The sequence below is a fragment of the Saccopteryx bilineata genome, chromosome 6 (assembly GCF_036850765.1).
Source record: "Saccopteryx bilineata isolate mSacBil1 chromosome 6, mSacBil1_pri_phased_curated, whole genome shotgun sequence".
Classification (NCBI taxonomy): Eukaryota; Metazoa; Chordata; class Mammalia; order Chiroptera; family Emballonuridae; genus Saccopteryx; species Saccopteryx bilineata.
This window is the reverse complement of record NC_089495.1, coordinates 175020716-175032493: the sequence shown is the minus strand read 5'-3', so window position 1 is coordinate 175032493 and position 11778 is coordinate 175020716. Positions and strand designations below refer to the sequence as shown.

Here is an 11778-nt window from a genome sequence, read left to right as displayed (position 1 = left end):
AGGATTTTACCTATAATATTTTATTGAAACTTATGAGATATAAGCAACTTGGTGGTGGTAGCTCGGAGCCATTTAGGAGATGTTGAGTTGGTTGGAGGCCTGAGGAGAATTAGCACTTAATGTTTCTCAACAGAGAAACTCCATAGCTCAAGTTCAATGCCACTGCTTCTGTTTCTGAAATTGAAGATGGTGAGAACAAATGTGGGCACTAAAGTTCCTTGACAGATGAACTGTTTATTTCATTTTCAGAGTAGCACCTAGCATGTAGCATAGCACTTGTCACTTGGGGACATCTTGTAACTATGGCTTTGGTTTTTGGAGGCCACCAAGCCTAGTTGCTCTCAAACATTGAAGGGTTAACTTAGGCAGGAAAGCCCACTCCTGTGACTAGAATGGATGGAGTTCCATAAGTATTATGTAAACCAGAGCACCTCTGTCTTGCACAGAGACTCTTGACATTTACTGAAAGCATCCCCAGCTTCAGAAGTTGGACTAAGTCCTCTCAGTGCCACTTTCCCTGTGGACTGAGCCAACAGGAATGAGGATGTAGAGGAGTGAACCAGTCCCCTGGGAAGGTAAAACAGTTGTGCTTGTATTAGGATTAGGGAAATGGGGAAGCAGTTTTAATTCTGCTGGTAGTTAACAATAAATACAAATACTGTCTGCAATAGTTTAATTCTTATAATTATGTGACTTGTCAGAAGTCGATTATAGTAAATCTGATTAAAAGCTGAGCTTTGCAATAATGCTAAATGACATTTCATGAGGTCTGTGGACTGTTTACCTTATGTGTACCTTATTTGAATTATCCATGCTCTTTTACTTTGAATAATTAAAAAATTATACAGTAAATCTGAAGAATTTCAGGTACAATCTGAAGAATTATGCTATATATATACTTCTACTAATTTCAACTAAAGGGGATATATATTTTATTTGTTGTGTATATATTTATAGGTCAAGTTAATTTCTAAAAATTATTTTTCCTCTTTATTTGTGACTTCTGGGGATCTGATTCCTGTGGGATGAAAAACATCTGGAGGATATTTATTGTATTCTATTGGCTGAATATGATTGTAGTTATTTGACTATTAGTTTACTTAATTTTTATTCAGTTAAAGCCTTGGTTTATGTTTGTATGAAAGGCAAAAGTGACATTGGCCTCTGAATCCCAATCATTAATTCATATAAAATTAGTCTCCATAAATATATAATAGTGAAGAAATATAGCTTATTAATAGAAAGTAGACATTCTTGCATTTTTATGAAATATAAATCTATTAAAATTTAGCAGTTTTAGAGGACTTACTGATTTATATCAACTTTGTGTCTGATGAATGATCCTTTATAAATTCTATATGCTTAAAAAGGAAAGAGTCAATGCTTGATACTTGTAAGAACAATATTCTTATTTATAGCTCTGATTTGGTGCTTTTTGATCCACCAGTGGTTTATTAAACTTGGTGTTGTATAAAGAAAGATTTTGGCCATTATGACAAGAAATAAAAGTTGAGAATTATTTTCAACATTCTTAGCTGGTTTTCTTTCTAGTTATAGAAGCAGCTAATGTTTACTTTAGAGTAGGGACAGAAATATTTTATTTTGACATACTACCAGTGCAAAGGTAACAGCTTTTTCAACTACTATTCATTTTTGTAACTGTGTGAAGAAACAAATTTACAACATGAAATTTCCCCTGCTTCTTCTTTTTTTTGTTTGTTTGTTTTGTATTTTTCTGAAGTTGGAAATGGGGAGGCAGTCAGACAGACTCCCGCATGCACCCGACCAGGATCCACCCAGCATGCTCACCAGGGGGCGATGCTCTGCCCATCTGGGGCGTTGCTCTGTTGCAACCAGAGCCATTCTAGCACTGAGGCAGAGGCCATGGAGCCGTCCCCAGTGCCCAGGCCAACTTTTGCTCCAATGGAGCCTTGGCTGCGGGAGGGGAAGAGAGAGATAGAGATAAAGGAGAGGGGGAGGGGTGGAGAGGCAGATGGGCACTTCTAGGAGAAGTGTGCCCTGGCCAGGAATTGAACCCAGGACTCCTGCACACCAGGCCGACGCTCTACCACTGAGCCAACTGGCTAGGGCTCCCTGCTTCTTTTGAGTTTGAGGTACAGTCTGGTTTGCTTTGCTAAGTTTTAATTTTATGACATGTCATATCCCTGTTGTGTCCAAAACTAAACTTCAGGGTAGAGGTATATTTTTCTACACTGGGATTGTGAACAGAGTAAATACCAGAGAGTGTATGCTTAAGTGAATATATAAGAATAGGAATATTGAATAGGCTTGCTACACCTCCCCACATAAACAGCTTTTAATATGCAGTCTGTCCCTGGAGTTGCTATGAACTTGGAACTTAATGAACAGGTGGAAAAAGAGGATGAATCCAATCCAAAATGGAACTGACAGTTTATCAGGCAATTTTACTGTTTGTTAATCCATTTCGTTTGGCAACTTAATTTATCACACAGTTATAATTTCCATCCCGTGGGTTTCCAGGTGGAAATTAAGTCAGAAACATGTCCATTATAATGGGGTTGAAGACACCTGTGTAAGCTTTGTGAGGACATTTAGAAACACGTTATTTTAAATGCATGAAACCAGATTCTCTTACTATTCCATTTGTGGTGTTCAGGTCTTCCCTAAAATGAGTAAATGGTATTAGCATTTGAGGGTATATCATTACAGTGAACCAGGGTTTATTTATTCCTATAAGAAAATTTCTAAATTAAATAGACAAATTGTCCATTTTAATTCATTGGTGAAATAAGTACTAAAATATATTAAATGACCTGTGAATATAATTTTGTCTTTTCATATAGAAAAATTAATGGTCTTGAATATATTTTAGAGTATCCATTGCAAGAACTAATGAGCAAAATATTACTTTTAAAAATTTTACTTATTGATCTTAGAGAGAGAGGAAGGGAGGAGAGAGAGAGAAACACTCTATTTTTATATGTGTCCTGAATGGGGATCTAACTCACAACCTTGGGTATTGGGATGATGCTCTAACCAACCGAGCTATCTGGCCAGGGCAAGAAATTAATTCTTCAAGCTCACAACTTTATATCTTCTGAATACTTACAAATTCTCTAGTTAGACTGTTTTATAGCTCATTATTTTACTTATAAAACATCTATTAAAGCAGCATCCCCCCCTTTTTTTTTTTTTGTATTTTTCTGAAGCTGGAAACGGGGAGAGACAGACAGACACCCGCATGCGCCGGACCAGGATCCACCCGGCACGCCCACCAGGGGCGACGCTCTGCCCACCAGGGGGCGATGCTCTGCCCCTCCGGGGCGTCACTCTGCCGCGACCAGAGCCACTCTAGCGCCTGGGGCAGAGGCCAAGGAGCCATCCCCAGCGCCCGGGCCATCTTTGCTCCAATGGAGCCTTGGCTGTGGGAGGGGAAGAGAGAGACAGAGAGGAAGGAGGGAGGGGTGGAGAATTAAATGGGCACTTCTCCTATGTGCCCTGGCCGGGAATCGAACCTGTGTCCCCTGCACGCCAGGCCGACGCTCTACCGCTGAGCCAACCGGTCAGGGCCGCAGCATTCTTTAACAGCAAGGAAGAAATGCAACCTGCTTCTCACAGCTCATACTCTGACTCTTGTTTAGACTTCGGAAGGATGGGCCTTGATAATTGAGTTTGGCTTAGGACTTGGCTATGGTTTAAAGTAACTTCAAGACCAGAAACACATTTTCTTCACTTTTTAAAGACTTGGTTTACAGTGCATAAAAAGTGAAATTGAGTATCGATCCTTGAAAAACAAATGTGCCTGTAAAAATGACTAAACAAAAGAACACAGTAAAAATGATTGTCCGAAACCTGAAGACAGGAGCCTCCTCCTAAAATGTCATCTTTTCTCAGCATCTGTAGCTCCGAGAGGGTGATGGGATGAAGTGTTAGAGGAGATTAGCTGCACCCTGGCATGAACTGTTATATTTTATAAGAAGATTGAGGAAGGCTGGTAACAAATCATTTCTAAGAAGGAATTTGAGGAATGAGGAATGGAGTGCAAGATCAATAAGATCTATGATATAAGTCCAGGAAGGACACCAGGGAATTCTTTATAATTTCTCAAGCCCTGAAGTGCCTTCAAGAATTTAAGTCAGTGAAAAATAATTGAGATGACAGGAAAGCACAAACTGGCATAATGCTGTCATTTATTGGTTGTGTCAGGCAAATAGTGGCTATCATTCTTATGACCAGGCTGATTAAAGTAATGTCTTCATAATCCAGAGGGGCTGTGTTGAATTATTCTGGCACCTTTCCCAAATGCCCTCTCTGAATCTTTTGCCATTTTCCCCTGGAACACATTGCAGACTTGCAATCTTGTCATTTAAGAAACTGGGCTTTATTTTTACCTTTCAAGGAAAATGGAAAAAAATAAAAGGAAAATGGTTATCGAGTCTAGTATCAGTCCTTGGGAATCAAGCCAAAAGAAAAAAAAATATGTAGGGCATTGTTTAACTTTTTCTGTTTCTCCTACAAGAGTAATGGTTGTGTTAAACTTGAGCAGGCATCAGAATCACTGAAATTCTGGATTTAAACGATGATTCCTAGTCTCCAGCATGTGAGGATTCATGTTCAGTAGGTATAAGAGGAATAGGTGGGATCTTTAATTAGTAAGCACCTGATACAGAGGTTCTGGTAGAGAGGTCTGCACACCCTTCTCTGGCAATTACTTTCCTAACACCTAGGGCTTAGAGCATGCTGAGAAAGGCCCATGTGCTTGCTCTCTGGTACTCTTTTTAAGACATTTTGAAAACTTTCTCTTTTTAGGGCTCTCATATATTTGTCTGGAAAGAACTATATCTCCTTCTGTTTTCATAAAAGAAAGGCTTTAATATTTGCCTTTCCCATTTTTTCACTTTCCCTTTCCTCCTCATTTTCCTCTCTTTCCCCTCCTTTTCTCCTTTCCTTCTTTCTTTTAATTGCATATTGTGTTAGAATTTGTGCCTGATTCTCTGCCAGACATCAGGATGATGGACATTCTTTGTCCTAAAGGTGTTTATACTACTCTCTGGACACAGATATATATGTATACAAACAACTGTATGATACAGGACTAAGGACAAGTGGCATTGGAAAAATAGAAACCAAATGCCAGTGAAGGACTCATTATTGTGGATGTGGATACCAGGAAAGACTATAGGTATCATGGTAAAGCATTGAAGAGAGTAGTAATTCAGTAGGCAGAGAGAGACAAGAAATTGTGAGAACAAAGCCTAAGGCATGAGAAAGTCTGTCCTGTTGTGGAAATGGTACATCAGTCCAAATCTGTTTGCTTGTGGATCTGTGGAAATATTGGACAGGGAGCAAGGAGACTGGGGCTGAAATACTGTTCTGGACATGATCAGCTAGGCTTTGGTGACTTCCATTACAAGTTTATATGTAACGTTGTTTTGCTTTATTGGTTCTAATCTTTGGTTTATGTCTTTTGCATTGCTGACTTGTGTCAAAGGAGAGCGTGTAGTATTCCCTGTGGTATCTTTCTGGACTATCTCTGATGCACCACCATACCAAGAACGCATTAACAAATAAGTTGGGGAAGCAGTAGAGTTTGGTGGCTGCAGTAGGTAAAGAACAACCTCCTACTAAAGATATTCACCTCCTAACCCTTGGAGTTTATGAATACCACCTTAGATGGCAGATGTAATTAAGTTAAGGATCTTGAGATTTGAGTACACTGAGAGGAGAAGGCGATGTGAAGATAGAGCCAAGAGAGATTTGAAGATGCTGGCCTGGAAGATCAGAGTGACATGGCAATGGAAAAGGGAGCTGGCAGCCACCGGAAGCTGCAAGGGAGGGGGTTCCTGCTGACACCTTGGTTACTGCCCAGTGAAACTGATTTTGGAGTTCTGGTCTTCAGAACTGTGAGAGGATAAATGTGTTTTCTTGTAAGTCATGTAGTTCGTGGCATTTTTTTTATAGCAGTTCTAGGAAACTAATACAGTGCTTAAGAGGTTGAGCTTTGAAATAAAAACATTAGGGGTCTTTTAGTGTGACCCTAGTCTAGTTCCTTAGGTCTTTATGTGCTTATAGAGTAGTTCTGAGGAGAAAATGACCTAACATGTATGTCTGTGGTTTATATGATTTCCAGTTCCTGGTACGTATCATAAACTACTTAATAAATGTTAAATATGATGGTGATGATGATGCCAATGGTGACAGGAACAATATAAAACAAAAGGGGGAAACCCAAATGGATCCACTGTGCTCTCCTAGGATTATAGGAGAGTAATAAATGACAGGCTCCATTACTTCTGAGTAATTTATAGTGTCCGATGTCAAATGCCCAATAAGAAGCCATTTAGGGAAACTTGAGGATCCTGTCACAAAAACTTCTCAAGCTGGGTTATGTTCCAGGAGGAAGACAGTGAGAGATCTCATCTTTTTGGATGAGTTATTTATTTATTTTATTTGTTGGCTTTGCCTTTGTTTAACTGTGGTTCTTCAAATAGCATGAGCTTGGAAGTAGACACTTATCTAAAAATTCTATTTTGATAGCTGGCACAGGTGATCTTAGGGGAGATACAATATGTTCATCAATTAGAAGTTCAGAGAACTTTTAATTCTTCTTCCAGTAGTTCCCGGAGTTTGAGTGAAATTGGAATTTTTATCTTTCTTCAGTACTACGTGTGACCACTTATGACAGGAACCGGTTGGGAGTAAATAAAGATCCAAAACAAAAAAAGAATAAAACATAAATACACAAATTGTAGTGATCTTGATTTTTCCTTATGAAAACTGAGACCCAATAAGTAAACTTACTATCAGAATTTTGGGCATTCAAACATTATCCCTCAGGTATAAAACAGGCCACTCTGTTAGAGAACCAAGATGTGGTTCTGTCTGTAGATATACTGAGCCATATGTGTAGGCACTGAGTAGACTGCCTTGCATTCTGACAGAACTGATGCAATTTAAGAATCAGGTGTGTCTGATTTGTGAGACTTGAGAAGACACTTGCTTGGCAGCACTGTCTTACCCTGCTGCAGCAGGGAGACTTGAGGGAGTGAGCTGTTACTCATTCTGTCAGACTGAGGCTTCCACCCATGAAGTGAACTATTATGAACTTTGTCTTCCCAGCATGGTTGACTGTGGGTCATTGAAACTACAGGAACCAAAACCACAGAATTTTCTTTTGGAAAATTCTTTGCTCCTAGAAGTAGTATATATTTGTTTTTTTGGTTTTTTTTTTTGTTTTTTTTTTAAATTTTTTTTTTAATTTTTATTTTATTTATTCATTTTAGAGAGGAGAGAGAGAGAGAGAGAGAGAGAGAGAGAGACAGGGGGGAGGAGCTGGAAGCATCAACTCCCATATGTGCCTTGACCAGGCAAGCCCAGGGTTTCAAACCAGCGACCTCAGCATTTCCAGGTCGACGCTTTATCCACTGCGCCACCACAGGTCAGGCAGTAGTATATATTTGAATAGAAGACATTAAAGAGGTGGACAGTATACTGTGCAGAAATTCTGTACAACTATATAATGCTTTGATCTGTTAATTTTTCAGTTTTGTCACCTTGCCTTTCTTAACTTAGATTCCTGAGTCAATCATATGCCCTCCCCTGCAGGGTCAACATCCACGGGCCCCACAAAACCTTCCAGGGTACAAGGGATACATTAGTATTTTGGGGATAGAGACTTTATGGAATCTTCCAAATTGTAGTTTAATTCAGGCCTGGTATCAAACTAGTGTTTTTGACAAACTTGTCATCAGGCAGGAGAATGAGGCTATGTCTGTAGCCTGGCACCATAGAGAAATTAGTTTGTCTTGTGAACAGATGCAGAGAATACGGTATGTATTTCAGTTCTTGAAGCATAGTCACCACTGATTGGCTGACTTTGCCAAAAAGTATTTGATTCTTAACCTATGAGCCCTATTTTAACCAAATATATTTTATGTCCCCAAAATTTTAATGCATCTGTTTTTTTTTTTTTAACTAGCAGGAAAATAGTGCAGATAACATTTTGTCTTTGAACTTATCGGGTCAGCTCAAAGGAAAAGTCCTTTTGATTGGGTTGGGTTGGACTGGAATGGATTGGATTTGCATGGATTGAATTAACATTGCTTGTAGAAACCAATGCAGAACTTCTGAAATATTCAGCATCCTGTTTCATTATCATATTTTCTTAAGCTAAATTTTAGATGCTGATTTGATGTGCCTTTTTCTCCACCTCAGGATGTCAGGATTGTGTAAGTCTGAAGTAAATAAATGTACAGTATATTCTGTATTAGTTTTCTAGGTCTCTAATGGTTCTGGGACCAATTACAATGTGCATGTTTGGGGTGAGGAAAGGAATTCCCTACATTACCAAGTAATTCTTCAACACCAGTTACAATTTAACTCAATTCTGACATGATCTATCCAGAGATAGCATCAGATTCCACAGGGTAAGGGCTCAGTCCTATAAGACTCACAACCCTTCCATTCCCATTCCTCCCACTTCAGATACCAGTCATAAGCCCAGGTTGTCACCTGTGCTTCTGACCAACAGGCTATATAGATTGGAAGTTCTAATGGCCCTCTCTTGGGTTCGATTATTTGCTAGAGTGTGGCTCATGGAACTCAGAGAACATTTTACCCACTAGATCACTGGTTTACTTTAAATGGATATAACTCAGAACAGACAGAAGGAAGAGATGCATAGAGTAAGTTATGGGAAAAGGGCATGGGGCTTCCATGCTGTCTTGGCGTGGGCCAGTCTCTCCAATCTCCCTGTGTTTATCAACCTGGAAGCTCTCAGAATCCTGTCCCTTTGGGATTTTATGAAGGCTGCATTACATAGGTATGGTTAATCAAATCATTGACCATAAGTGATCGATTTAACCTCCAGCCTCACTCGTTTCCCAGGAAATCAGGGGGTGGGACTAAAGTTCCAGCAAGCTGTTCACAGTTGGTTCCCCTGGCGACCGTCCCACATCTTTAGATGCTTTCCAAAAGTTACCTCATTAACATAAACTCCATGGTGGAAAGGGATTTGTTATGAATAGCGATACCTATTTCACCTTTATGACTCTGAAGTGATTTCAGGAACTGAGGACAAGAGATAAAAAATTATGACTGCCTTGGCCGGTTGGCTCAGCGGTAGAGCGTCGGCCTAGCGTGCGGAGGACCCGGGTTCGATTCCCGGCCAGGGCACATAGGAGAAGCGCCCATTTGCTTCTCCACCCCTCCGCTGCGCTTTCCCTCTCTGTCTCTCCCCCTCCCGCAGCCAAGGCTCCATTGGAGCAAGGATGGCCCGGGCGCTGGGGATGGCTCTGTGGCCTCTGCCCCAGGCGCTAGAGTGGCTCTGGTTGCAACATGGCGACGCCCAGGATGGGCAGAGCATCGCCCCCTGGTGGGCAGAGCATCACCCCTGGTGGGCGTGCCGGGTGGATCCCGGTCGGGCGCATGCGGGAGTCTGTCTGACTGTCTCTCCCTGTTTCCAGCTTCAGAAAAATGAAAAAAAAAAAATTATGACAAAAAGTTCTGTTATTTACCTTATCATTCAGGAAATTTCAAGGGTTTGGGGAGCTATAAACCAGGAACAGTGGACAAAGACCAAGTATATTCCAATGACCAAATATGTATTTCTCATAAGTCACAATATTACAGACTGCCACAACAAAATACCAAAGATGGGGTGGCTTAAACAACAAAGTTTATTTTCTCTACAGTTCTGGAGGCTACAAGTCCAAGATCAAGGTGTTCTCAGGTTTGGTTTTTCCTGAGGCCCCTTGTCAATGACTGCCTTCTGTGTCCTCACACAGCCTTTTCTCTGCGTGCTGTCCCTGGTGTCTCCACATGTCCTAATCACCCCTTTCTATAATGACACGTGTCATATTAGATTAGCATTATCCTAATGGCCCTATTTTAATGTAATTACCCCTTCAAAGACCCCCTTCTCCAAATACAGTCACAGTTTCAGGCACTGGGGATTAGGGGTACAGCATTTGAATTTTGGAGGGACACAATGCATTCAGTACACAACATCTGACAAACCAAGAAAGATGATTTTATTGTGTCCAGAAGAATCTTACTGTGTGGACTCAGTTAGACTGGGTCGTCCAAGACTATGAAGACTTACCTTTTCTGGCCCTGGCCAGCTCTCAGTAGAGCATTGGCCCAGCATGTGGAAGTCCCAGGTTTGATTCCTGGGCAGGGCACACAGGAGAAATGACCATCTAATTCTCCACTCCACCCCTTTCCCCCTTTTTCCCTTTCTCTATCTCTTTTCCTCCTGCATCTATGGCTAAATGGTTCTAGTAAGTTGACCCCAGGTGCTGAGGATGGCTTCATGGACTCGCCTCAGGTACTAAACTAGCTCCATGGCCGAACTACAGAGCAGCGGCCCCAGATGGACAGAGCATATCCCCCTAGTGGGCTTACTGGGTGAATCCCAGTTGGGGCGCATGCAGAGTCTGTCTCTTTGCCTCCCCACCTCTCATTTAATTAAAAAAAAAAAAGACTTACCTTTTCTTACATATTTTTGGGATGTTGCTAATTAGGAGAAGAGAAAATCAATTAAATGATATAAGGGGCAAGAATAGTAGGAAAAATGTTTGACTTTTTTTCCCCTTAAACCAGGGAAATATTTACATTTCATATAGGAACCTTCATTAATGTGATCTGGTTCTACTGCTGTGTTGGCCTGCAGTGGAATAGTTCCTGCGGCCCATAATTAACGCATCAGCTGGGCTTGTTAATGAGTAGCTTCTAGGGATCTTTGGGGCTAAATGGAAACATTCCTTTAAAATAAGAACAAATTGGGGTAAATTTGTCATTTTTAAAAAATAAACTATAAACACTTTAGGAGAGAGCACTCTTCTTAAAGGAGAATTTATTTTAAAGGACCAAGTTTTGTCTGAATTTTATTATCAAGATCTATGAATATAGAAACTTTGCAAAAGTTGTGCAAATTTTAAAATTTTTGGATAATATTTATGACTTCCTTAAAACATATACTATTCATTTGGCCAGGGGATTAGGAATTGTTTTCTGAAGTATATACTTGGCTTTTAAAATCTAAGTGGAAATACATTTCAAATGTCACAGTTCACCTTCTCCCTCTGTCCAAACATGCTTCATTCTTCTCCCTTTTCATAGGTTGGATTCCAAAGATACTTATTAATTAACATCCTGCATGCTCATCTTGGTCTCAAGGTCTACTTCCCAGAGAACCCAATGTTTGCTATGAAGTTTTCTGAATTTACAGTTTTTTATGATTCCTCTTAGTATTTCTTGGCAGCCTGTTTTTATCAAGCCATAGTGTGCTTCCTCACAGAATCCTTTTTTTTTTTTTTTTTTTTCAGCAAGAAGAGGGGAGGCAGAGACAGACTCCCATATGAGCCCTGACTGGGATCCACCGGCAAGCCCACAAGGGGGTGATGCTCTACCCATAAAGGGCACTGCTCTGTTGCTGGGCAACCTAGCCATTTAAGCACCTGAGGCAAGGCCATGGTGCCATCCTCAGCACCCGGGACCAACTTGATTGAATAAGCTATGGCCATGGGAGGAGAGAGAGAAAGAAAAAGAGAAGGGGGGTGGAAGAAGCAGATGGGTCCTTCTCCTGTGTGCCCTGACCAGGAATCAAACCTGGGACATCCACACACCTAACCAGTGCTCTACTACTGAGCCAACTGGCCAGGGCAGCATCCTGACAGAATCTTAATGTGAGCTTACTTTTGTTATGTTCTACTCGCAAAACACTTTGGAAATTGCTAAAGATTATATATTTTTCCTAACCACTTTGATCTTATTATTTCACTGAGAGAAACATGC

The 11778-nt window shown here is 40.6% G+C and overlaps 1 protein-coding gene across 4 annotated transcripts in view; it reads left to right on the top strand.

The window, feature by feature from the left end:
• Window positions 1–11778, top strand: part of MACROD2 (mono-ADP ribosylhydrolase 2) — a 2105833-nt gene that overhangs the window by 105197 nt on the left and 1988858 nt on the right. The gene's annotated exons all lie outside the window — the stretch shown is intronic.